This window comes from Patagioenas fasciata, chromosome 2 (assembly GCF_037038585.1).
Source record: "Patagioenas fasciata isolate bPatFas1 chromosome 2, bPatFas1.hap1, whole genome shotgun sequence".
Classification (NCBI taxonomy): Eukaryota; Metazoa; Chordata; class Aves; order Columbiformes; family Columbidae; genus Patagioenas; species Patagioenas fasciata.
The window spans coordinates 21,028,979-21,052,885 of record NC_092521.1 but is presented as its reverse complement, the minus strand read 5'-3'; the positions used below and the strand labels follow the sequence as shown (position 1 = coordinate 21,052,885).

General features: G+C 40.6%; 1 protein-coding gene and 1 non-coding gene across 6 annotated transcripts in view; one reads left to right on the top strand and one right to left on the bottom strand.

Moving 5' to 3' along the window:
- The window catches only part of OXR1 (oxidation resistance 1), a 275,216-nt gene that overhangs the window by 43,106 nt on the left and 208,203 nt on the right, over positions 1 to 23,907 (top strand). The gene's annotated exons all lie outside the window — the stretch shown is intronic.
- TRNAL-CAG (transfer RNA leucine (anticodon CAG)) lies at positions 10,776 to 10,858 on the bottom strand. Its single transcript has one exon. It is a non-coding gene; the product is annotated as a tRNA-Leu (tRNA).

The window sequence follows — 23,907 nt, the reverse complement described above, 5'->3', positions numbered from 1 at the left end:
ACTGGCACTTGATATTACAAAGAGGATCTAACATCTCAGTGACTGAATTTTTTTGTTTGTTTTCCTTTTCACTGGAATGCTAGTGTGTTTATTTACTTCTCCAGTTGATTTCAAGCAATTAATGCCTGAGCAGAACTGCAGGCACCTTTCTTGCCACGTTTCCAGTTCCCTTATGCTTTAAAAGAATGAAGAAGCACAGGGTTTCTTAGGAAGACCCTTAAGATACGTCGTGTATGTAGTTGGCCACTTCAGTGTACAGGAATGTGTTTCCCATTACACCCTGTTCAAGATCTTGCTGAAGGGCAAAACGTTTGCATTTCTGAAGTCAGTGAAATTCATAGAATCATAGAAACATTTCAGTTGGAAGAGACCCTCAGGATCATTGAGTCCATCGTTCTCTTGTATGTGCCATGTGATGTTACTCAAGTTGATCTGCTCCATGACCTTCCCCAGCACTGAGGTTAGACTGACAAGTGTGTAGTTCCCCAGATCCTCCTTCCAGCCTTTCTTTTAGACGGGCATCACATTTACCAACTTCCAGTCAACTGAGACCTCCCCCGTTAGCCAAGATTGCTGACAGATAATGGAAAGTGGCTTAGTGATCACTTCTGCCAGCTCCCTCAGCACCCTTGGGTGTATCCCATCTGACCCTGTAGACTCGTGGGTGTTCAAGTGGTATAGCTCTTCTTTTGCTCTTTTTTTAGAAGTCTCATAAGAATTTTTAAACAAATACTTTACCAACAGTATGCACGATGAGGAAAACGTTCTTTGGTTTTGCCTTTCAAGAAATGCATTTAGAAGAAAAATACGGCAAGGTATAAACTGAGGGTCACTCTTGCTGAGTGCTAAAGTCAGTTGAAGGTACTTGTGCCCCAATTTAGTAATTTCTTCTTGCAAAGGAAAGCATGAAGATATTTCCCAGACAGGAATAAACTTTCCTCATGCTCAGATTTCGTGCTGCGCTGGACCATCAGTTCCCTGCAGGAGTCTCCAGTTGTTGGTATGCTTCCAGTATTAACAGAACTGTTTCCATTAGATTATGACTGTAAAAATAACTTTGTAAGATTTATCTCATTTTTAGGAATGAGGTCTGTAAATTAGAGAATTATCAGTGCTGCCACACAGGAAACTTAGTCTCAATTTTAAACCACTCTAGTTTAATTTCAAATAAATATGAAAGACACACGTATTACAATTAGTACCTGACATAGCTAACTGGCATCATCTAGACTCCGCTGCATCTTTCCTATGTGAGAACAGCTACCCTGGTGGTCAGAAATAAATTTTTTATCAGACGCTGCTTGCCAGGTACCTCTCCGAAACCTTCCAAAGCAGAACTGGTACCACATAATGAGAGCTGTTGTTGTGTCCTACAGACTTTTTCAAATGCTCCTGGCAATTACATGATTTCTTAGATCTTTCCCTTTCTCCAGATGCTTTTTTAAATCCCTGTCCACAATCATAACACTATATCATAGCAAAAGGCTTTTCTCCATGTATCTTTATTTCCTAACAGTAACCCCAACATCCTCATAAAAACAAAACCTCATTTTACAATGTGATATGTCTGCATCCTGCTTGTATATATAAAGCCCTGGGGTTACATTTTCAAAGTGGTGAATACCAGCTATCTGCACAAATCCCGTTGTCTGCTAATGAGATTTGTTCATGCTGCTCCCTGACACCTTTTTAAACAGTCACACTGGTTATTTATTTTATTACAATGTTATGGAAGACACTTAGGAAAGCGTGTTCTGATCCCACATTCAGCAACATGAACCATCTGAGGGAACGGGACCAACTGCACGGCCGCTCTGTGCAGTATCGCCGCAGATAATGGTCATAGCTTGTTGGCTCCAGATTTATGTGGTCATAAATTGCCTGTTTTTCTGATACTTTAAAGTAAATGAAGGGAAGCGTCAGCACTGCTGGCTTTCTGGCAGGAAGCCTAAGAGCGACTTGGTGTGCCTTGTGTTTCTAGCTAATGCCACTTCAATAGAAAGTTTTAATTAAGTGCATGTCTGTGCGTGCAGAGAAGAAATCAAAGGCACTTGGGAAAAAGAAAGTGTATCTGCTCCAGACTCATTGAGGAGTAATTTGGTGAGAGCACTAAATGTCTTTCAATTAATTGGAAAGTATTTTCTTAAATATTGCTGGAAAATACAAGAAAATCAGTCTGAAGGGAAGACTATAAAATTAGTCTGTAGATCTAATCCATGTGCTCCATACTTGTTGGAAGATGTGATGGTAGTACAAGTCAGAGGTGTAGGGACTGTGAAACTAATCTGATATGCTGGATTTCATTAAGCTCCCTAATTGTCGTTATCAGAAGAAACCTGGGAGCTGGTTTGCCTACAGCCAGTATTTTTGATTTGTCATTTCTGTAGCCATTTGCAAGCTTATAAACATCCAAAAATTCGTTGTTAATACAAGTATAATTTTCATAGCAAACTTTTTATAACTAGAAAGCCTTATTAAAATTCCAACTGTAGAAATTGAATTTATTACATGGGAATTTTAGCTCTGTTTCTTGGTCCTCATAGTTACAGGGAAGAAAATTCACTCAGTTCTCTTCAGACTCTCTAGAGGGATGGCTCTTTATGAAAAGAGCGACTCTGAGGAGCAGGGATTATTTATTTACCACTAGATGTAGTGCATGATTTATTTTGGATTATTATTGGTGTATGATTCATTGTTTTATCTGCATTATAGCAAAGCCAAAAGGACTGATGTAGATTTGTACAGAGCTTGTTATATCATGCTGTATTTGTCTTAAACCTTGTAATGTTTTGATAGAGTCAGTAGAACAGGAATTCCACCCTTCTATCCATCTTTCAACCAATGTTGAAAACCTGCTCTATTATTCTCCTACCTTTTCTTCCAGAGGAAACTGAGCTTTCTCAAGAGCTGATCTAAAACTGTGGAGCGAACTCCTTGAGGGGCTGGGAACAACCATGCAGTCTGAGCTTTTGTCCCTACTTGATCTTGCATCTTTAATGTAACTTTAAGATACTCTTTACATGAAATAACCACAGTGAAAGAACTGCACCAGTGTCTTAAGCCTTATGGAGAACCCTTTTGTTCCTCTGTATGATGAGTGATTGATCAGCTCCTTCTATTAATCTTATTTTAAATGCATATTCTCCTGTGAAGTTCACTGTCCGATGAAACCTTCAGTCCTCCCCAAAGCCCCATTTTTTTTTCGTTTGTTTCTTAACACAGACAAGGTTATTTTATGAACACAGAATTCTTGGTCTGATTTCGTAATACCTTTATTCCTGCTGATGTTTATGAAAAAGTGAATCTGAAGACTGGAATAGATAAGGCTGTTTTCTTAGCATGAATTATCAGATGCTATATCAGATGCTATTTCAGATGTATACAGCAGATGGGGAGTCTCATGAGAAGGGGAGAAATAAATGCAACAGATGTGTCATAAGAGTAAAAAGGCTATTTATGAGAATAGTTACAAGAGTGGAAGATGCCATCAAAAAGTTATTTACCTTTTGGCAAATCATTGCTTTTTGCCTGAATCTTTCTAATCTGAGAGGTAAGAAGTAGTTTGGCATTATTATCAGAAGCTAGTTGTGAACAGAATTATCTTGTTTCTCTGGGTATTTTGGAGCAGTGCTAGATGTCTCCACAGCTCATGACAAAGACCAAAAAAGGAATCCTTGTGGACAACATGGGGAAAGTCCAGAACCCAGAAAAATGAAATATGTCAGAGTATTCTAATAAAAGTAATGAATGCTGCGGCCTTTAAATATTTGCTATGGTCTTAAAACCTTTGCCAGCTCACCGCTTCGCGCAGAGTTAGAGCAGTGGTCCCATGCAGAGAGTAGGAGACACAAGGAACATCTCCCTAATTACAGTCCCCATACACCAGCCTTGCTTGCGGCTCCTCTGGCAGCACATGGGCAGGCTCTGGAGTTTGTTGCAGCAGCATGTGAATGCTAAAAAATTCAGAAAACGTAGGAAAAAACTTTTTTTAATTCGAAGGTGGTCGCTGGAACAGGTTGCTGTGCGGTTGTATGGTCTGCATACTGGGAGATAATCAAAACCAAGGTATGGTTTTGATGATAATAAAAAAATCAGGGTATGGCCCTGAGCATCCTTCTGCAGTAGGGCCAGCTCTGAGCAGGGGGATGGACTGGAGGATCTCCAGAGGTCCCCGCCAGCCTTGGTGACTCTTCAGTCTGTTGCAGGCTAAGAAACACAAATAAATACCTCTGTGTTATGAAGCATCTGAACCCCAAGTTCCAGGGAGCAGGGAAGCTTTGTCCTGCTGTTTGCTATTGTCTGTATTGATTCCTCTCTTAGGACTGTTCTTGGCCACTGTCCCAGAGGATGCTGAGCTAGACTGACCATTGCTCTGATCCAGCATGGATGGTCTCAGGTGTGGTAAGAGGATGTTGGGCTAGACTGCAGATTAGGAGTAAGTCTGATTATGGAGGACACGTTATTCAGGAACAGAGGGTAAAGCAATGCAGCTATGCCAGCGATCCAGGCAAGACAGCCCAGGGAGAATCCCAGCACTGAGCCATGTTTCTGTGATGGGCTTTGTAAGTCAGGGTGGAGATACTGGAAACTTGGCCAAGGCCAGTGTCCCCATCTTTATCGACCCAGGCCACTGCTGAGGCTCAGCAGCTGGAGCGTGGGGCAGACAGGGGCCCTGGGCTCACCTCTTCTCTGCAAAAACCCAACACAACTTCTTCTTCATTTTAGATGCAGTTAGTTGTTGGGGACCTGACATTATCCAAAGAGCTAAACACATTGATGTTAGTGACATTGGACTGCTGGGCAGCTGGGAGACTTTGATTTGTGTTGTAACACTTATTTAGTTTTACCTGTTCAATAGGACTATGGTGTTAGCAGTTGACTTCTTATTAAGGTGTGTGAAAGGTTTGCCAGAAACTATAAAGGCCACAATAGGATAAACCAAAAAGGAAAGATTTGAAATGTGATACTTTTGAAGTTAAAAATGGAGATGACGCAAAGTAAATTAAGTTAGAAAAACAAAATGTCCAAATCCCAAATACTGCTGCTTCTTCAGCTGTGAGTCTTTCTTGTCTTTCTTTATAAATGTCAGTTTCTTTATAAGTAAACAATTTGCTCTTTTAAAATAATTGGTGATGACTCAATAGCTCATCTGTATTATTGTGTATTTTAAATATGCAGACTTCAGCAAGTCTAAATCTGTACTCTTTGAGTAAAAAAAATAAGGCTTTAATCATATTCAGACCTAGCTTCCCTTTCATCTGGTAGCTTACTTGCTTTGACAGGTGAATATAACTTTCTGAGATCTGTGTTTTGTTTTTAAACCCACTCACCTACTTATATAACTTTCCTTACGTAGAGATTGTAATTTTGATTTTACCTTAACTGACACCAGTCAGATAAAGAGGCAGGTGTATAGACTTTTGCAGTTTATTTATCATATTCCAGTTGGTGTTTATGATATTCTCTCCTGAAAATAAAGTGGTTTTTTCTCATATAGAAAAGGAGGTAAGCAAAATTGCACATGGCAATGCAGAGGTATTTTTTATTAGTGTTATTCAGCACACTCTGCACTGAATACTGAATAAAGGATCTCGACACTGCTATTGCTTGGAGATCTTCTGCTTTGCCCAGTGCTGACTGTCAAAGGGCTGCAATATAGCTCTGCTCCTCATTTTAGTTAATGAGAAAGAAAAGTGAGAAGGTATGTAGTTCTGTTTTCTTAGCATTGGTATGATGCCAGGCTGGTGGGCCCTCCTTGAGGAGGCGTTACAGTACCTGGGTGCTTTGGTGGGGAGTCTGTAACGGTGCAGCAGTGATGGGGACCAGCCACTGATGCTGTGCTGTGCTGTGTTGGGAAGGGCAGGAGCACTCAGAGCCTGGCACCAGCACTGAAAGAACAGGAAAATAAACTCTTATTAAACACGAGTGTGAAATTACAGCTCTGAGGTAAGGGGGAATATTTCTAGCAGCAAACAGCCAGTAGATTGGCCCACAGTAGGACAACATTACCTTTCAAAAGGGAATGTAACTTTTGCAAGTGGAGCAGGACTTGGGCTTCAGGATGGGCATACCTGCAAATAAATACTGTTTTTTATCAATCATTTGCATGTGTTACGAAAAACACTAGCAGCAGAAAAAATAACAAGCTGCCCCGTGGCTTGCAGCAGGTGGCTTTCTGCCCATGCCATTACAAGCATCTCTATGCAATCAGAAACAGCTAAGGTGTTATTTTTACATTCCGGCCCCTGTGTTTCCTCATGCCAAAGATGCCCTTGGGGCCTGGCCCTCTGCAGTGTGGCTTATGCCAGGAGAGATCCAGGACCCCTGCACTGAGAGAGGTGCTTCTGCATGCACCATCTTTAATGACAGGAAAGACTTGCATTGTCTGAATTGAGTCCAGTTCTTAAAGCTGACATTTAATTGACATCAGAGTTAATCATCAATGTCCTCAACAGAGTCAGTCCAGCTTTCATGTTTTAGTAACTGTGAACAGCACGGAGCCCCGGGTAGATTCCTTTCAAGGTAGATTCATTAGGGCAAAAGAGATCATTAGCTGCTGGTAATGGATTGTTTCTCAGTAAGATAAACGCAAATTCAGACATGCTTTGAACTGCCAGTGTAGGCTTGTTACAATGACAAGGGGAGCAGATGAGCCATGGTATCCTGATTATTCCTTTTACTTCTGTTTTTAAAAATTCTTTGAAGACCACAAAGTGTTGGAAATACACTGTTCTATCCACTAATGAGCAGTAGAAGTAATGAGATATCTCAAAACTCCCTCAATGTCCACCTACTTAGTGTCTACTTGACTGAACTGCATCTAATTCTTTTCAAAGTGATGTGTGGATTTGGTGTTAGGAGAGAAATAACTGAAAGCAGTTTGCATCCGTTTCAGTTGTTCAATCACTCATGGCGAGTGATAAGCTCTGACCAGATCTGGCTATCTATTATGCTTTGCAATGAGCATATATAGTGAGATGGTCTCTGCATTGCTGTATTCTAGTCCACAGGTGACATTGATAAAACCAGGATGAGAAAAGTTTGGTGATAGCTGATTTGCTGGAGAAAATTTTATATGAAGCAAGAAATACTATGTAGCAACATCCTGCCATGTGTGATGGTCCAGTGCTGGCAATGGTAGAAGCTTGGCTTGCCTGTAGAATTTCGGATTTTCCTCAGACTCCTTCAGGAGGATTTCACACAGGGTGTGGGATATGCCTCTGTTCTTTCCCCTTCCCACCAAGAAGGGCTCTTCTCACAGGTACAGCTCTGCCTGCAGCTGCCGCACACGAATAAGGGAATCCTTATTCCATATTAATTGGGAGGTTTTATTTAATAGAGACTTAACGAAACAAAACTGCTCCTTTGGTAAAGCACAACATCTTTCGTAGCTTTTACCTCCTGTTTCCATAGGCATCATGAAATATGTATGTTTGAAAAAGCGTGTAGTCCTTTTCTTTTTTTTTTTTTTTTAAATACATATATTAAAAAATTGTCATTCTCTGTATCTTATTTACCAGAAGCACTCCCTTGTGCACCACTCTGGAGAGATAAAAGATTTCTGAGCTGCTTGTGGTTCTGTGCTTCTCGCCTTGTAGCCTTGTGACATTTTCTCACAGGAAATATTTGCAGCATATGCAAATGTCGAGAGTTTGGTCTGGGTCCTTCTGACTAGCAATGGATAAGATGTATCCAGTTTTAATATCAGAAAATGCCCATCGTGTGATTCCTTTAGTAATGGAAGTTATGTAAGTCTGGTTATCTTGTCTAGCTAATATGATTGTTTTGGTTTTAAATTGGCTGGAGAGCTGAACATATTCATGCCAAAAACTTTGAAGCTGGCCTTTCTAAACAGCTTGTATATGAAAGAGTACAGATATTGGCATGTGATTATGAAACAGCTAGCATACATACTGATAACCAGATTTTTCTTTTTTAATAATTGTTCTTCTTTCCTTCAAATGCCTCTGTAGATTCTATCCAGTCCATCTTACAGTTTTTGAGAGCTAATTTATAGGAAGAGCCTGTCTTCACAGAAATCATTACTATCAGTTAATGTGTGCTTTGCCACTGTTTGGTGCATATTCATAATAGTGATTATAAGCTACATAATATTAACAAAGGATTTGGCAGATTTTTTGTTCTGTGCAGGCCTTTAATTCCGGATAAATTATATTCTAGAGAACAAGGAATTAAACTTTCTACAGGGATTTCTTGACAAGATTCTGTGATCTTTGTTGTTTATGATGGCCTTGGATTTAACCCTCCCTCTCCCTCTTTTGTTTTGTCCATTATTGTATTCTGTGAATATGGAAGAGTTGACTTGGCAGAATATTGTGTTTTATTGTGTAATTATATTGAACATAATTTAAATCTCATCTGCATACCTAGTTTCACCCGTTATGATGTGTTACTAGAAGGAAAATGCTGTTAACTACAAGCTCTGCAGAGCTCCTGGCTGCAGACTTTTTAACCTGTGGTCTGTGCATCCAGTTACATTCTGCTGTTTCACAGGTCCAGCAGCTCCTGTGCAGCCTTGTCCAAAACAGAGATTTGAATTGGAATGAAATTACTGAAATAACTTGTGAAGTCTCGTTAGAGTGAGGGTTTTTCTTGTCCTGGATGGTGGCTGCAGCCACCAAAGCTACAGTTCTGAATAGGTTCTGAATGCATGATCTATTTAGTGAATGCTTTCTCACTAGTAGTTTTCTAGGATGCTTAGACCATATCAAATACTGTAGGTGTATCTGTTCTGATTTACATTATCTCGATATTCACATTATAATTAAAATGCAGCTAAGGAGGTTCTAGACTTCAAAGTTGCTGTTTTGCTTGTGACATACAATTATTTCATGGTACATATAGATCTCAGTTATATTTTTTCCTCAGACACTAGGAGGAGACTACACTATCAGTTTAGATCAAATAACTTCTGATAATACTTGGACCGATGTCTGTATGAGGTAAATAATATACTGCTATGATAAATTGTATTGATGGGACCGGAAACCCTGTAAACAACTAGGATGCTGACTTCAGGTTTCATCCAAAATGACTCCCATGCAAAGACCAGCCAGCCCTGCACCCTGCAGTTGTGGATTACTGCTTTAGGCAGCTGCCTATTGATGTGATATGTCTGACAGACCCAAACACACCAGACTTGCTGTGCATCCATAGCAGGCGAATGTGCTGCTTTCAGATTTCCAGTATTGGTAGAAGTGCTGCCTGGAACGTGGAATTAAATACTGATTTGGCATTAACAGTTCAAGAGATGATGATCTTAACATCACTTTCTGTGAGGATGTTCTGCAAAACATCCCTGTGTATGCTGACAGACTGTAGTGCTGCTTGCCTGGTAGGAACAAATGGGTTAACACCACCCCATGGGTTAAGGTTCTGGAGAAAAACAGATGTATATCTTCTGTATACAAGGTATGGTAGATAGGCATTTTGGGTAGGTAAGCCACTCTACTCAAGGAATGTTTGGTAGGATTTGCAGATGGAAAGCATTACTTACCCTAGGCCTGTTTCTTCCTCTGGAATAATTCATAAATTTATCTTTTTTAGCTGCAAATTTATAATGATCTAGTGCAGTGTATGTTCAGAGGTCATCACTGCATGTCTGCTGAACGTTCACGGTGCTGGATATTTAACATTTACAGCTTATGGCGCTAAAAATCCCAGTTTTCCACTTCATTCATGGGAAGGGTGTTTTTGTGACTGATGTTTGTGACCTTGTTTTTCAGAAATACTTCATATTCCAGAATGTCACTTAACGTGTACTTAACTCTAAATACGTAATGTGAAAATTTAATTCATTTCCTGATTCATACTTTAGAGAGTTTTTAAATTTTAACAACAAAACAAGAATATAATGCAATATCCAAAGAGGTTGTGAGAGCAAGTCAAACAAACAAACAAACAAAAAGCTAGATTTGAGATGCAAACTGTAGTTTTAGGAAACATCTGGAGCCAAAATAACAGTTCACCTCTGGCAAAAGGGGGAGGGAGGGAGGTTCTGCAGCTTTAAGCCATTCCCACACGTGCTATCACTGGACCCAAGGAGAAGAGCTCAGCACCTCCCTCTCCACGTCCCCTCCTCAGGAAGCTGTAGAGAGCAATGGGGTCGCCCCTCAGTCTCCTTTTCTCCAGACTAGACAAGCCCAAAGTCCTCAGCTGCTCCTCACAGGACATTCCTTCCAGCCCTTTCACTGGCTTTGCTGCCCTCCTCTGGACACCTTCAAGGACCTTCAGACCCTTCTTAAATGGAAGGGCCCAGAACTGCACAGGGTGCTCAAGGTGAGGCTGCAGCAACACTGAACACAGCAGGACAATCTCCTCCTTTGCCCAGCTGCTGATGCTGGGGTTGATCCCTCAGGATGGGGTTTGTCCCCTTGGCTGCCAGGGCACACGCAGCTGACTCGTATTGAGCTTCATGGCAAGCAGCACCCCCAGACACCTTTCTGCAGGGACCGTTCTCTCCAGCAGGTCCTCTCCCAGTTTATACTTGTGGCCAGTGTTACTCTGTGGCAGGTGCAGGATCCAGCATTTTGACTTGTTAAATTGCATCCCGTTGACCATGGCCCAATGCTGGGATGTGTGTAGATTCCTGTGCAAGACCTCCCAGTTTGGTGTCAGGAAACTTGGTAATGGTGTCTTCAAGCCCTGCATCCAGATCATTGGTAAAGATATTGACGAAGGCTGTGCCTAGAATTGAACTGTAAGGAGCAACCATGGGTAGCAGCGGGGTGAGGTGGGCCAAAGCAAAAGGTAGGTGTCAGAAGTGGGATTCGAACCCACGCCTCCAGAGGAGACTGCGACCTGAACGCAGCGCCTTAGACCGCTCGGCCATCCTGACCCAGAGTGGACTGGTTTTCCTACTGCATGATCCGTGAATTTGTAGATCTTTTTAGTGATGCTGTATTGTACTACTTTTCTCACACAGAGGACATTGAAAAAGATTTCAAACAAAAACAATGTACATTGTGTTGAATCTAATGGAACTGTAATAACTTATCTTAATTTGGTACATGCAGCTGTTTCTTCCTGTGTCTACCCGAGTGTTACGACATTAAGAAACAAGCAGTGGCTATTGCACAGAAACTACATCTGACATGTAGCAGAAGTTTGAAGGTGTGCAGGAATTAATAAAAATCTGTTCTGTTGCACCAGGGCACTGCTTCATGCTGATTTGTTTCCTGCAGTGTCTATGAAAATCCCCTTCAGACAGGTACGGCTTGATCATGGGGAGGATTCTCTCTGACATTTGAAAAGGGACCATGACGCCAAAACAAATTGTATGTGCCCATGCTTCATTTTTATACAAAGAATTCATGTACCTGAAGGCTCCATCCAGGATGCTCTAAATACAAAAATTTGGTCAGCGTTTCGGAGAAAAAGTCAATCTAGAAGGCAAGAGGTACACTTGTGTGCAAGTATCAGCTGTACAATTTCATGGCTCTGTTTGGAATGTAAATTTAAGAGAAAAATCAAATTTTGGAATGACGCAACCAGAAACTGACTATGAGAAATGGCAAGTTTACCTCCAGCCTCAAGAAGTAATTATTCCCCAGAACCCTGGGGAACAAAGAAGCTGCAGTCTCTACTCAATTGGTCCAGAATTGATAACTGATTTTATTTGGTACTGTTACTGGAGGAAAACAGTTTGTACTGCTTGGAGACACCAGTTTTTCTTCTGGCTCCAGTTTGTCAAGGTTTTTGTAGCACTGGGGAGCGCAAAGTGCTGGACCCAGTACTCTGATCACAACATAGGTGTTTGGGTCTCCAACCAGCAGCACCAAAACCTCAAGGTCACTACTTAGACACAGCGATGATGTAAAGCTGATTAAATATATCTTGAATGACTGAATTTAAATCCAATCTAAGTTGTAAAGATAACATTACCCATTTGCTTCAAGACTCGTAGATCACACAAGGAAGGCTCTTCTTGCAGAACCAATGTGTACTACACAATGACCTCAGTGAAGAATCAGCCCAAGCAGACTCCTGGACAGCACCAGTGCCTCCTTTACCAGTGAGAATTTTTTTGGCCTCAAATTTCAGTAGTTAACTCTTAAGCTGTTGCCCAGAATTCTGCTGATCTGGCTAGCTTCTTGGTCAAAATGTAGTGGTACTTGGTTTGCAAAGGGTGGATTCAGTCCCGATTACTGACCCATGGCTCAATACTGGCTGAATTGTGCTCTAGTAGGCAAGCTGGAAACCTCAATTAAAATTACATATTTATAAAGGTGCATGTATTCCACAACTGTTTTGACAGAGACTTAACTGTCTGTCCGTCACACAGCCAGACTCACTGGACTGGAGGCAGGAGGTAGTTCTGTTGCGGGATGTTGGTGGGCTTCAGCAAGTGTGTTCCTCAGACACTGAAGAGAAGTCCCTGTGACGTGAGGTGCATTTGGATTATCCATTAGAAGGGTTAGCTCTACTGCTTCCCAAGTTCTTGCAGTTAACTGGAATGTATCTCACTCAAAAGAGAGAAGCAGCGACATGTTTTATCAGTGCAAAAGAGTAATTTAACAGAGTTCAGTAAAACTGATGAAATTTAACAACGTTGAACTGTGGTTTGACAAGGTTCAGTAAGTTTGATGGCAAGGTTCACCTGATTAATTACTGCATGGAGGAAACATACAAAGGAAAATTGAGTTAGAATTGAATTAGAATGATTCACACAGGGTAAGGGACACCCGCTCAATAAGTCATGAGGTTCAGAGTGGACCCCATTGCTTTCTAAACTCCTTATGGAGCCTGAATATTGCTGGATCTAATCTTAGCCTCAGACTTGGACAATGTTTTGTGCCTAATGGAATCATCTGGACAATGTTTATAATAATACTGAGTAGCTATGTGGATTAGTAATGTTTCATTTGTATTAATTCAGCATGCTGTCAGTCTCTAAGGCTCTGTTGTGGGTATGGGATCTCTCCACCTTGGGCAAGGAAGGACTTCTTAGTCTCAGGTAAGGGGTCTCAGACCTTGAGAGGTGTCCCTATATGAGGGGAAAGTCCCCTGGGCTGCAGTCCAACTGCAATTCAGGGGGAGCTCAAATTTGGCCCATCCTGATGGTAATACGTATGGAGTGAAGTGGTTTGCTGCTAGCCAATAGCATAGACAAGATAGATGTCTTCATTTTAGCTCTGGTATCTTGTTCTGTACTTTGGTTATCTTTTGGGTTTCACAACCACCTTCTGAAATATTTTTTCTGAGGCAGCTTCACTCCCCTGTAGGTGACCCAGGAGTGCTCCAGCTCGCAGGTTCACCACAGGGCGTGAGGCCTGTTGCTCCTTTGTCAAACTGAACCAAAGTTTGGCAGGAGGTCAGGTGCATCTGTCACACAAGTACATGTTCTGATGACAGCAGGTGAAGAACAGAAAACTTAGTCTTGTTGGGTATCCTTACTGGTATTCCCCTGGATGTCTTTGTGCTGGTGCTCAACCTAGAATTTCAAGAATAGGCTCCTGTTTTTAGCATATTTGGAGAAAATCTGATTGCATTTTGCCAAGAAAGGCTGGACCACGTGATCCTTGAGGTCTCTTTCAACATGGTGTTCTATGATTCTGTGATTATCTGTGTATGCATAAAAAAGCAGTGCAAACTCTGAGTTTAGTTTTCAGAATACCTGATGATAACTGACATTGTTCTAGAAGGTTCAACGAGATAAAGGAAAATACTGAAAAGTAATTTTAATGTGGCTGTGCATGATAAAATCCTTGGTAATGACTCATTCTCTGAAAGCACAGTGAAGAATCAAGTTAAGAATGATGCTAAACCCATATAAGCTAATGTGAAAATGTCAGCAATGATCCCACTGATCAATGGAGCTTAAAGTGCTGTTTACATTACAGTGAATTAATGGATTTAATTAGAGTAACAGGAAGTATTTTGGGGAAAAAGTGTCTTTCCTCAAATAGAACTTAACTTCACCATTAGAAAATGAAACAATGGTTATAAATTCTGCTTTTATTTTAGGCAAAATTCAGAAATAACAGGTAGCAACGAGGGAGTTTCCAAATTCAGAAGAGTGGTCAAACTCCACACTTAGATGTGGGTAAACCATTTTTTTTTCTGATTCTGCTCCATCTTCTGGTTTTCACTCCCTAAACACTTTCTGGAGAAAGAGATCTAACGTGAGACCTTTTCAGCTGAAATGACGAGCAGAATGGTCAGCTAAGCTGGCAGGTCTGGGGGCTGTGACCTTCTCAGCCAGCATAGCTGGGAAGAGAAAGTTGTCTGTACTCATGGCCTAAGCTTCCATCCGTACAACACTCTCAAAACCCAGTGAAGCTGCAGGGGTCTGAATTTAGTGGTGCTATGCAGTTTTAATACTGAATTTGAAATTCTTCTTATAGATGTCATGACAAAGCTTACTGTGCTGTAGTGATCTACTCTAACGTCAGTGTACAGTAGCAGACAATCTATTTAAATGCTCTGGGTCCAGCGTCTCCAGCACTGGAGATAACAAGCATCACAACATCCCTTGATATCAAAGGCCTCTCTCCCACCTTTTCTGTTCCTCCTCTGTCACCTGATAGCCCCTCCTTGGCCATTCTGGGGTTCTGTCCCGCTTTAATCAAAGCCACTCACAGAGAGAGAGCATCTTTCATGCTTTCATGCTGTTCTGTCTCTGAAGAGGAGAGTTGTTTTCCTCCTTATGTTTCAGGGCTCTCCCTGTGGGCCTTGAAAGAAATACTTAATAATTCAAAAAGCGTAGCTGAATCCTGTGGGACCAATGCATCTCCTCCAAAGAGAAAGTGGAGTATGTTATATGGATGATAATGAGGTTAAACGTGGTTGAAGGGAGACTTGCTTTAAAAATATTATGCCTATTCAATATTTTTATAACCTCACATTTTGCCCGTAGTTCTGCAAATGCAAATGCGCTTAACTTTACAGGTATCACAGATCTGTTGTCAGACTTTTTTTGGTTGCGCAAACAGTAACAGAAAGCAATGCATAGACTCAAAGTGTTGTCAGGAACCTGGGAAGCTCTCATCCTGCTCCATGTAATCTTTAGGGACTCCTTTACATTAAAAATCTATCTACATCACTAGCAGAAACAGATTGTGAGCTAGAAACAAGACTGCTGCGCATCAGATCCTTGTCATCTCAGCTGCCAGTTGTCTTTGTTGTGGTCACAGATAGGAATGGAATTGAAAAGCAATAGAGGCTTTGTCCTGAGCTGTTCCAGCCATTCTAGTGGCAATTAGAGATTTGAGAAGGGTAGCTGAGAAAAGAAAATATTTGTCTTACTCTAACCACATGGGTCTTCTCATCCTCAAAACACCTTATAAGTGTGAATGCTCATAAGCATCATTAGAATTAAGTACATTCCCTTAAGTTCCCAAAATTAATAAACTACATTTGAAGATATAAATCAGATTAAAAGTGTGGAACCCTGTGGTGGTTATAGGAAATTGGGAATACTAGAAAAGGCTGGCATTGCATATCTGCGCTCTGTGATGGTAACAGAAAATGCCTCAGGAGTGTATGTTATCAGCAGGATCCAGAAGAGGTACAGCATCTGTGTGTCTGGCAGGGGAGGGGCAATTCCTTCTATCCTCTCAAACTGATGCAGAGTATCAGCATTTTTTTCCTCTCAAATCACTATTTCATCATGAACTTGAGCACCAACTGGAGAGCTCTTTGCTCTCTGATTGCTGCCGGTTGAGCTGGAATAACTTTTTTGTTGAAGAACTGGGGAGTTCTTCAAAACAAAATGACAGAACTGCCTTTATTTTAATAATTACATCTGCTGTTCACAAGAGTCATGAACATGGGCTGCTGTTCCTGTTTAGGGTAAGACGTTAACAGCTATGAGGATAGCAAGTGGATTTCTTGTCCACTTTCATTAGAACAAATTCAAATGAAGAGTCAAGCTCAGTCCTGTTCCTGACCTGTCCTCTTACTGTCCAGTAACCTTTCAACATTTTACATTTATGGCTATAAATACAGGGTGTGGATGTGGGTGTGTATTTACCATGGCTGCAGGGAAAGCTGACACTGGGGCAGAACCTGACCTGCAAAATCCTGATTACTAATTGATGAGTAAGCATCTAACCTGACTTTCAGCTTCCAGCTCAAGTGTTCTAGCAATGAAAAACATCCTTGTGCTTATTTGAAAAAGAAAATAAAAAGGCAACGTGGAAATCATTTGAGATGTGTAAACATGGAAAATAGTAATGACAGAATAACTATATTTTTAACAGTGAATTTATTTTAATTTTTAGATGACAAATTCTTAGAACATTTCAGGCCTGCCTGCACATTTATACTCTGTTAAATTCTGTCCTTATTTATAAAGGCAATAGCAAACATACTATTGAACCTGAAGGAGCTAAGTATGACATTCTTGTGGTAGCTAATTAATGTTGAAAGAATCAAATGATGTTCTGTTTCCCAGACTCTCAAGTGGAAGAAGCAGGGACAGAAGTATTTTATCAGCTAACATGTGCTGGAGGCCCTGTGTCCTCTCTTGGTTCTTTCCACGAGGGCTGAGAAATGGTAGAGAAGTTTTAGCTTAAACAGGGCTAAACAGGGCTAAACAGGGTTTGGCTGTTCAACCTGGCTGTGGGTGCAGCAGCAGGAGGCTGAGTGAAGGAGGAGCTCTGGGAGAGTTTGCCTCCCACTAGCTCAAGGAGGGAGAGTCATATGGGATTATTGAGAGTACTGCAGATTACTGGCTCTTCCAGATTTCTGCAGGGTAATAAACAAGCTTTGAAAAAAGGGCAGTAAGCTGACTGCAGCTTGGTTTCTTTTTCCATGCACAGAAAAATGCTGTGAAAACTGTAAATCCCAGACTTGTTGGTACTGGATACTGGTTGTGCTCGGTACCTCCTTTTGCACATTCCAGCCTTTCTTGCCTCTCCAGTGGTAAAGGACAGGGACTGTGGGCATTTGCTTTCTCTTGCACAAGTAAATGGTGCTTCTTAGGTGCAGAGGACAGAGGTAATGAACTTGTAGCTGATTTTATATGGGCTTCTTTGCAATAAAAAAGAGGGCAGTAAGTGCAGCACTGCTAATTATCACACATTGGCAATAATTATAAATAATGATATAATACAGTTTATATAATAAAAATACTAAAATGTCTAATAATGATTAGCATATTATAGAGTGTGGAAGGTTTCTCAAGAATGTTGTTTGGAAAGTGGAGTTGGTTAGTGCAATTGTCAAAACTAGAGTCTTGTGACTGTGTTATGCAGTGTGTAAAATAAATAAGCCATAAGTGAACTGCAAGATACCTAGCTCTTCACTGTGTACAGAAGACATTAACCCAGTAACTGGCAAATGTTAGCCATTCCTTTAGACTTCCCTTTTTTCTAAAAGCAAGATCTTTACATATTTGCTTCTCTTATCCTAAAGAGAGATAGTGTCTAATTTTCTTTCCTGAAAAGACTATTTGCATGATTAATATATTCCTTGCATCCTGTGAAGAGGGAATCTCTGTTTCTCTCTGTGATCCATGCTGACTCCCCATTGTTTTCTCTCCAAACTAACATAAAGATATTTATGTTTTCAACAGAAAGAAATCATTCTGGTTTTGAGTGAGGTTTTCATGTTGACATTTTAGAAGCTGCTTCAGGCTCTTCCTAATATTGAAACAAACTAATATGTTTGCTTTGTGTGGTGTTACAGTTGACATTTCCAAAGGGAATTGCTGAAGATGTTAACAACTTCCCAGACAAGCATGCTGTAATGGAATAGTTCTTTGCTTGTGGTCCTGACACAAATTCCTCTTAACTAATGTTTTTGCTGAAAGCAATGTGATTGTGATAACTTATGTGAGCTGGGGTAAATGTGAATCAGCCCTGGCTATTTTGGGGAGCATAAATATCTGCTAAACTCCTTTGTGTTTTGCTTCTTGCAGATATAACAAGCAGAAGGTGCCAATTTATTGTGTGCATCAGAGCCTCTGTGCTGCACAAACATCTGCAGTGCAGAGCAGGAAGAAAGTCTGCGAGGAGCATTGGTAATTGGCAAAGCCTGATGGACAGGAGAGCTTGTAACTCAACCAACAAAAATTGATCAGCTTAGAGGCTTGGCTAATTTTGAAGCCAGTAGCCATGAAAAACAATCACATAGCAAACTTGCCCTTATATGTGTAGTGTGTGCCCCAAGGGCACAGTAGGTTAGATGCAGATTGATGTTATTGTGAGTTTGCTTTTTTTAAGCCATGCCATTGAACTTGTGCACTGCTATATCTTTAATATCTGGTCAGTAAAAACAATGCATAATTACATTAACAATTAACCCAGGACTATCCACTTAGAGAATTTATTTAGCCTTTTATGTTGGAAAGTTTTGAAGACTCTTCAAGCAAGTTGGGTTTTCTTCTGGAGTCCCTGATTAAAAGCATGAAGCTCTTAGATGCAGCCACACAGCCATAGCCTATGGTCTGTGTGAAAAATACCCATATTGTTATCTACCAGAATCAGCTATTGCCTACGATCTTTTAGCAATATTGTATCTTTCTCTGACTGCTGATCCCCTATTGCAATTTTCGAACAAGTTTTCCGCGAAATGCATTCCTATTTTAAAATCTTTTTGAATGAAAAGCGTTTCTGTTTCTGGGATTATCCTAACCTCAGCTAATATATCCTCTGCATTTTCAGTGAAATTGTAGAGAAACTCGTTTGCAAGAGGGTTATGCAGCTGCATTTTGGCCATGTTGTTTGTTCCCTTTCCGAGCCCCTCAGCAGAGGCTTGGGGAGAGGCAGTCTTTGTTGGGCTGTGGCTGCTTCCCTGCCTTGAAAAAGAACAAAACTGTCAGGAGGAAAGATATTCATCCTAAGGGTAGACTCTGGTTACATTAAATAGAATAGCAGCCACTTGGAGATGGGACTGGAAGGCAGCCAAAGGGACACAGTGAAATTTTTCAATAGTCTGTCCCTCTGCTTGTCTTCCAGTGATAGACAGAGAATGTAATTTCAGCCTTCAAACTATTCACTGCAACCAAAAGGAAGTAATGCTGTTCCGGCTCTATTTTAGAGCATTGTAACCTAGAAGAGAAGATACTCTTCTCTCAAATGTGCATGTCATTCTACTATAGCAGTAAATCATTGCAGATTACTAGCTTAAGTAAGTTAAGACTGTCTTGTGTCTGTTCTGTAAGGAAAAAAATTTGCCTTGACCAGTGAGCATAACATAATTTCAATGGTTGTTTTGATCAAGGATTTCTCAGATGGTACTTACTGCTTGTAACGTTAGCTGGAGGTGGTCAGCCTGGCATTGCCAAGTGAAGCCATGTTTTGAGGCATTAGTGTAGTGACAAGCTCAACCGGCATTCCTTGTAATGTCCACAGTGGGTTTAATTATATTGCTGTGACTTTATGAAAATCTCTCAGGTTTATATAAAGGCAGATCGCCTGTGACTTACAGCAAGATTACAGCCTCATGAATCTTCCACAATTTTGTGTGTGTTTTTGCAGTATTATCTATTCCGTCCTCGTGACAGATCTCTGTAGCCTCATGTCCTTGTACTTGAGGCATCACCCACTGAACCTGGTGGCGCTACAAGAGCTTCATCTCAGCCAAAGTGAGATCAGAACCAGGTTGGTTGCCACTTGTTTTCAGGCACTGCTGTTCCTTCCCCAGTCAGATCTCTTCATATGTCTTCTGAGGGAGAGGAGGAGCTGAGCCCTATTTAATTTTAAAACATTGCATTTTAGTGAAAGCAGTAGTATGAGGATATATATTAAAAAAAAAAAGTTGTAATACCTAGATGGTTCCTTAATAAAAATCTCATTCCTCCTGTCAAATATTTGGAATCTTCTCTGTTAAATTATATATATTCTAATATTTCTGCAGTGCAGTGTTTGTGTTTTCTTTCCTGCTGAAAGGTAGAGTTGTATTTGTAGTGCTGTTTTTAAAATGCAACACCCCCACTCCTTCTTTCTTCACGTAATGATAGTGAAATAATTGCTTCAGTAAATTGGAAAGCAAAGAGGTGGGAGGTTCCCTCTCTGCATATGTGTTGGATGTAAAGAAGCAAAGATGACATTCAGCTTCAGACAGATGAGCTGTAGGATTCCGGAACTGAGAATTGTAGGTACAATAGGTACACACATGGGTTTGGTTACTATTGAATAGTGATTTCTCAAAGCTTTTAATGTATTTTATTTTTGTCTTCCCACAGAGTAACTTGCCCTGTTTTGGAGACAGGTGTCAAGGTACAGGGAGGGTAAATGATCTCCAAAGCCCCATGGTCCCACCCAGGCCAGGGGCAATCCCTGACAGTGCCAGGAACTGTGGCACTTACTAGGAGATCTGTGAGGTGTTACACAAATGCAGAGTCTTGTCTGAAATCCCCAGTGACCACAGCTGGTGATTATGAAGAGCAGCAGTTACCACTGTGAGTGGTCCATTAGTTTCAACAGGAACTGTGTCAGTGCATTCGAGAGTGAAATAATGTCCTATTTTTTCATTAAATGTAGGTAGGGCTACATTCTGTGGTGCTAAAAATCTGGATTTATGATATGTTGGCAGCTAAAGTTGTCTTCAGGACAGATAGATTTACCCAATAAATTTTCAAATGTTTGGGAGATAGAGGAGAAAGAGCCACTTAATAGCTACCTTTAAATTTGGCATTTGGTAAACGCACTAGAATCTAGTGCTCTGGCTCAAACTCCTTTCTCTTATTGTTCTTGTGCAGAGTCTGTTGCTTCTGAAGACCGTGATCTATGAGATGAAAATAATGACAGATGTTTTCTCTAATGTGGATGGTGGGGGTTGCTGGTGTGGGGCTCCTGGACCCAAAATGGGCCCTACTGTCGGCCACGTCTCGGGGCCCTGTGGGGGCACAGGGCAGCGCTTGCCTGGGAGCCCTTCTTAGACCTCAGCATTACACAGGCCTGCAGGGGCTGATTCCTTCCAAGTTGTCTTGTCAGGAAATGTCCAAAAAATGTTGTATTCTAACTGGTTTCTGAACACATCTAGTTGTTTATATGTGCTCTTGTGCTCTCCTTTTTTTTTTTTCTTCTTCTCTGTGCAAATTACAGCAAATAAATGAGGGCAAGAATAGGACTGAATGAATAAAAGGAGGAGGCAAAGAAATGAAAGGTGAAAGAAGTGGGGGGAGTATGAGGGAGTGAATGAAAACAAGGGATAGAGCTGAGAGAAAATGAAGTATAAACATTTTGATGTCTCTAAGAAAATGAATAGATTCAGGGTTATTAATTAAGAGGTAACACAATAGAAATTAAAATGTTTTACATATGGGGAAAACATTCCATGTGTCTTACATCATAGTAATTTTTAAATTTCTTCTGAAGTATTTAAGTGTAGAAAATCAAATTGAATCGAAAACAGAAAAAGGAAAACTGAATAGTGGACTGCAGAATGAAGGAGAGGGAGATCAGGGAAGGAAGAAGAGCAGAGGGGGAAGGCTGCCTGACTTCACTGTGCTTTAGTGCATTTCATGCTCCAGGTTAATACTTATTGCCCCAGACATTTCCAGGCTGCCTCTACTGGTATTGTGGTGTTGTGATGGTTTTTGTTTGTTTGTTTGTTTTAAGAACACCAATGCTTTCTTAAATATTTTTGTGGTTTTCATTCTTTTTGTGGTATAACTCAAAAGATGGTAGTTAATTATTTTCTATACATGCAGCTGTCTCTCATTCCTCTCTCCCTTCACAGAAACTATGCATTTTTTTATAAAGATGGAAAAGTAAGATTTTTTTCCTTTAGGAAAGGAGGCAGCAGTTAGCATACCATAGGGAAGTATGGACTAGCTGGACCTTGAAAATTTCAGTAGCTAATTCTCCAGTTTCTTCTCATGCACAGGGTACCATACTCAGTTCTGTGGTCCCCAGTACAAGAATGACATGGGCTGGTTGGAGCAGGTCCAGAGGAGGCCACAAAAACGGTCAGAGGGCTGGAACAGCTCTCCTATGGGGAAAGGCTGAGAGAGTTGGGGCTGCTCAGCCTGGAGGAGAGAAGGCTCTGGTGAGACCTTACTGTGGCCTTTCAGTATATAACAGAGGCCTAAAGGAAAGATGGAGAGACGTTTTACCAGGGCCTGTAGTGACAGGACAAGGGACAGCAGTTTTAAACTCGAAGACTTTAAACTGGATATAAGGAAGACATTTTTTACAATGAGGGTGGTGAGACACTGGACCAGGTTGCCCAGAGAAGCCATGGATGCCCCATCTCTGGAAGTGTTCAAGGTCAGGTTGGATGGGGCTTTGAGCAACCTGGTCTAGTGGAAGGTGTCCCTGCCAACAGCTGAGAGGTTAGACTAGATGGTCTTTAAAGGTCCCTTCCAACCCAAACCGTTCTGTGGTTCTATGAGTCTATATTCGTTGTAGCACAGGGGCTCAGACCTCTTGAACAGCAAAAGTATTTCTCTTATTAATTTATAAAACTTTACAATTTCTATTGATATTTGATTGATATCTTCTTGGAGAGGAACTTCTCCATTTAGACAATTCTAAACCCACCCTTAGTACATCTTCAGTAAAGGTTGTACTACAAATACCGTTGTTATGTTGGTATCGTGTGGTTTCACTGCAACACAAAACCCATAGATAGAGGAACACAAGACCTGTAACAGAACTGTAGCATGACTGTTGTTGTGGAGCCAGAATAACGCTCTTTGAAGGTGAATCTCTAGGGCTTTATTTTTATAATACTTTTTCTATTTTTCAATTTGACATCTTACATTCCTACATTTATGACACCATGAAGATGACAGAGCAATGGAAAGAAAATATCTTTCAGTTTCTATGTGTATCATGTTTGTTGTTTCCAGCCAATAAATGTACCTGAGGGTCAATTTTCTTAAGTATAAGACAGCCCAGCACAGGGCAATACTGCTGATTCTGACAAAAATGTTTTGTAATTAGCCTTACAAGGAAGTTTCTTGATTGCTATTTGCACTTTGTTTTCTTATAGGCAATAAGTGGATGCAACGCTTCCAAGGGTTAGAATTTCAAAGCCCGTATCTGTGATGATGCTTAAGTAATCATCCTGAGAGGTTTCTTTGTACTGTACCATCTGGTAAAAGCAGGAGTTAAGGAGCATCCAAAGTTGCTTAGCGCCTGACAGGATAAGACTCTTAAAAATTGTCTCTTCCTATCCCCAGCTTCTGAATCCATTTCCACTGACATTTTGAATAATTTTCTACATGGTAGCAAGATAATGCTTGCCCTTGTTTTTCTTAAAGTGAAACTTTAAATATACGGTTTCAAAACTGTATCTGTTTTTTTGTACAAGCATGAGATTAATCTTCCTGTTAGGTTTGTCGTTCTCTTAAAATTGTCCCTTGTCTTTAGCCATTTTTGATTTAATGGCAATATTAATTACACTGATTTATGGTGCGAAGTGGTATTTTAGGTGGAATGGAACAAAAATCCAGTGTGAACCAGCTAATTTGATAATACGCCAAAAAAACAGTTATTTCATTAAAAGCATGTTTTTCCTGTTCTTAGAGGTTGCATAATTTCAATTGGTACTGTTAAGAACAGAAGATAAAATTATAATATAGGTCACTTATTAGTGAAGACTTAATTTCCTATACTGAAATAGATAGCGTAATATCAGTGATACTGTCTGTCATGAGAACATCTCCCTATTCGCATATATGCTGTCTCTATCTATAGTATTACCATCACAATAATTCTTTAATTTAGATGTTCCTTGCATAGTGTTTGGGTTTTCAAGACAGCATTATCTGTCTAATCTTCCTGATAAGACCTATCTGTGTGATCAGCTCTATGAATATATAAAAATGTGTATCTTGTTAATGAGTACTTTGCTGCCAGGGCCTGATTTTTAATGCCGATTTGAGATAGCTGTCCTGTGTCTGTACAGGGGAAGTAAGTTGTGCTGGTTTCTGATTTTCACAATGCAGAAGAGGTCCTAAGGGAATATAGACAATGTAACGTTTGTTTG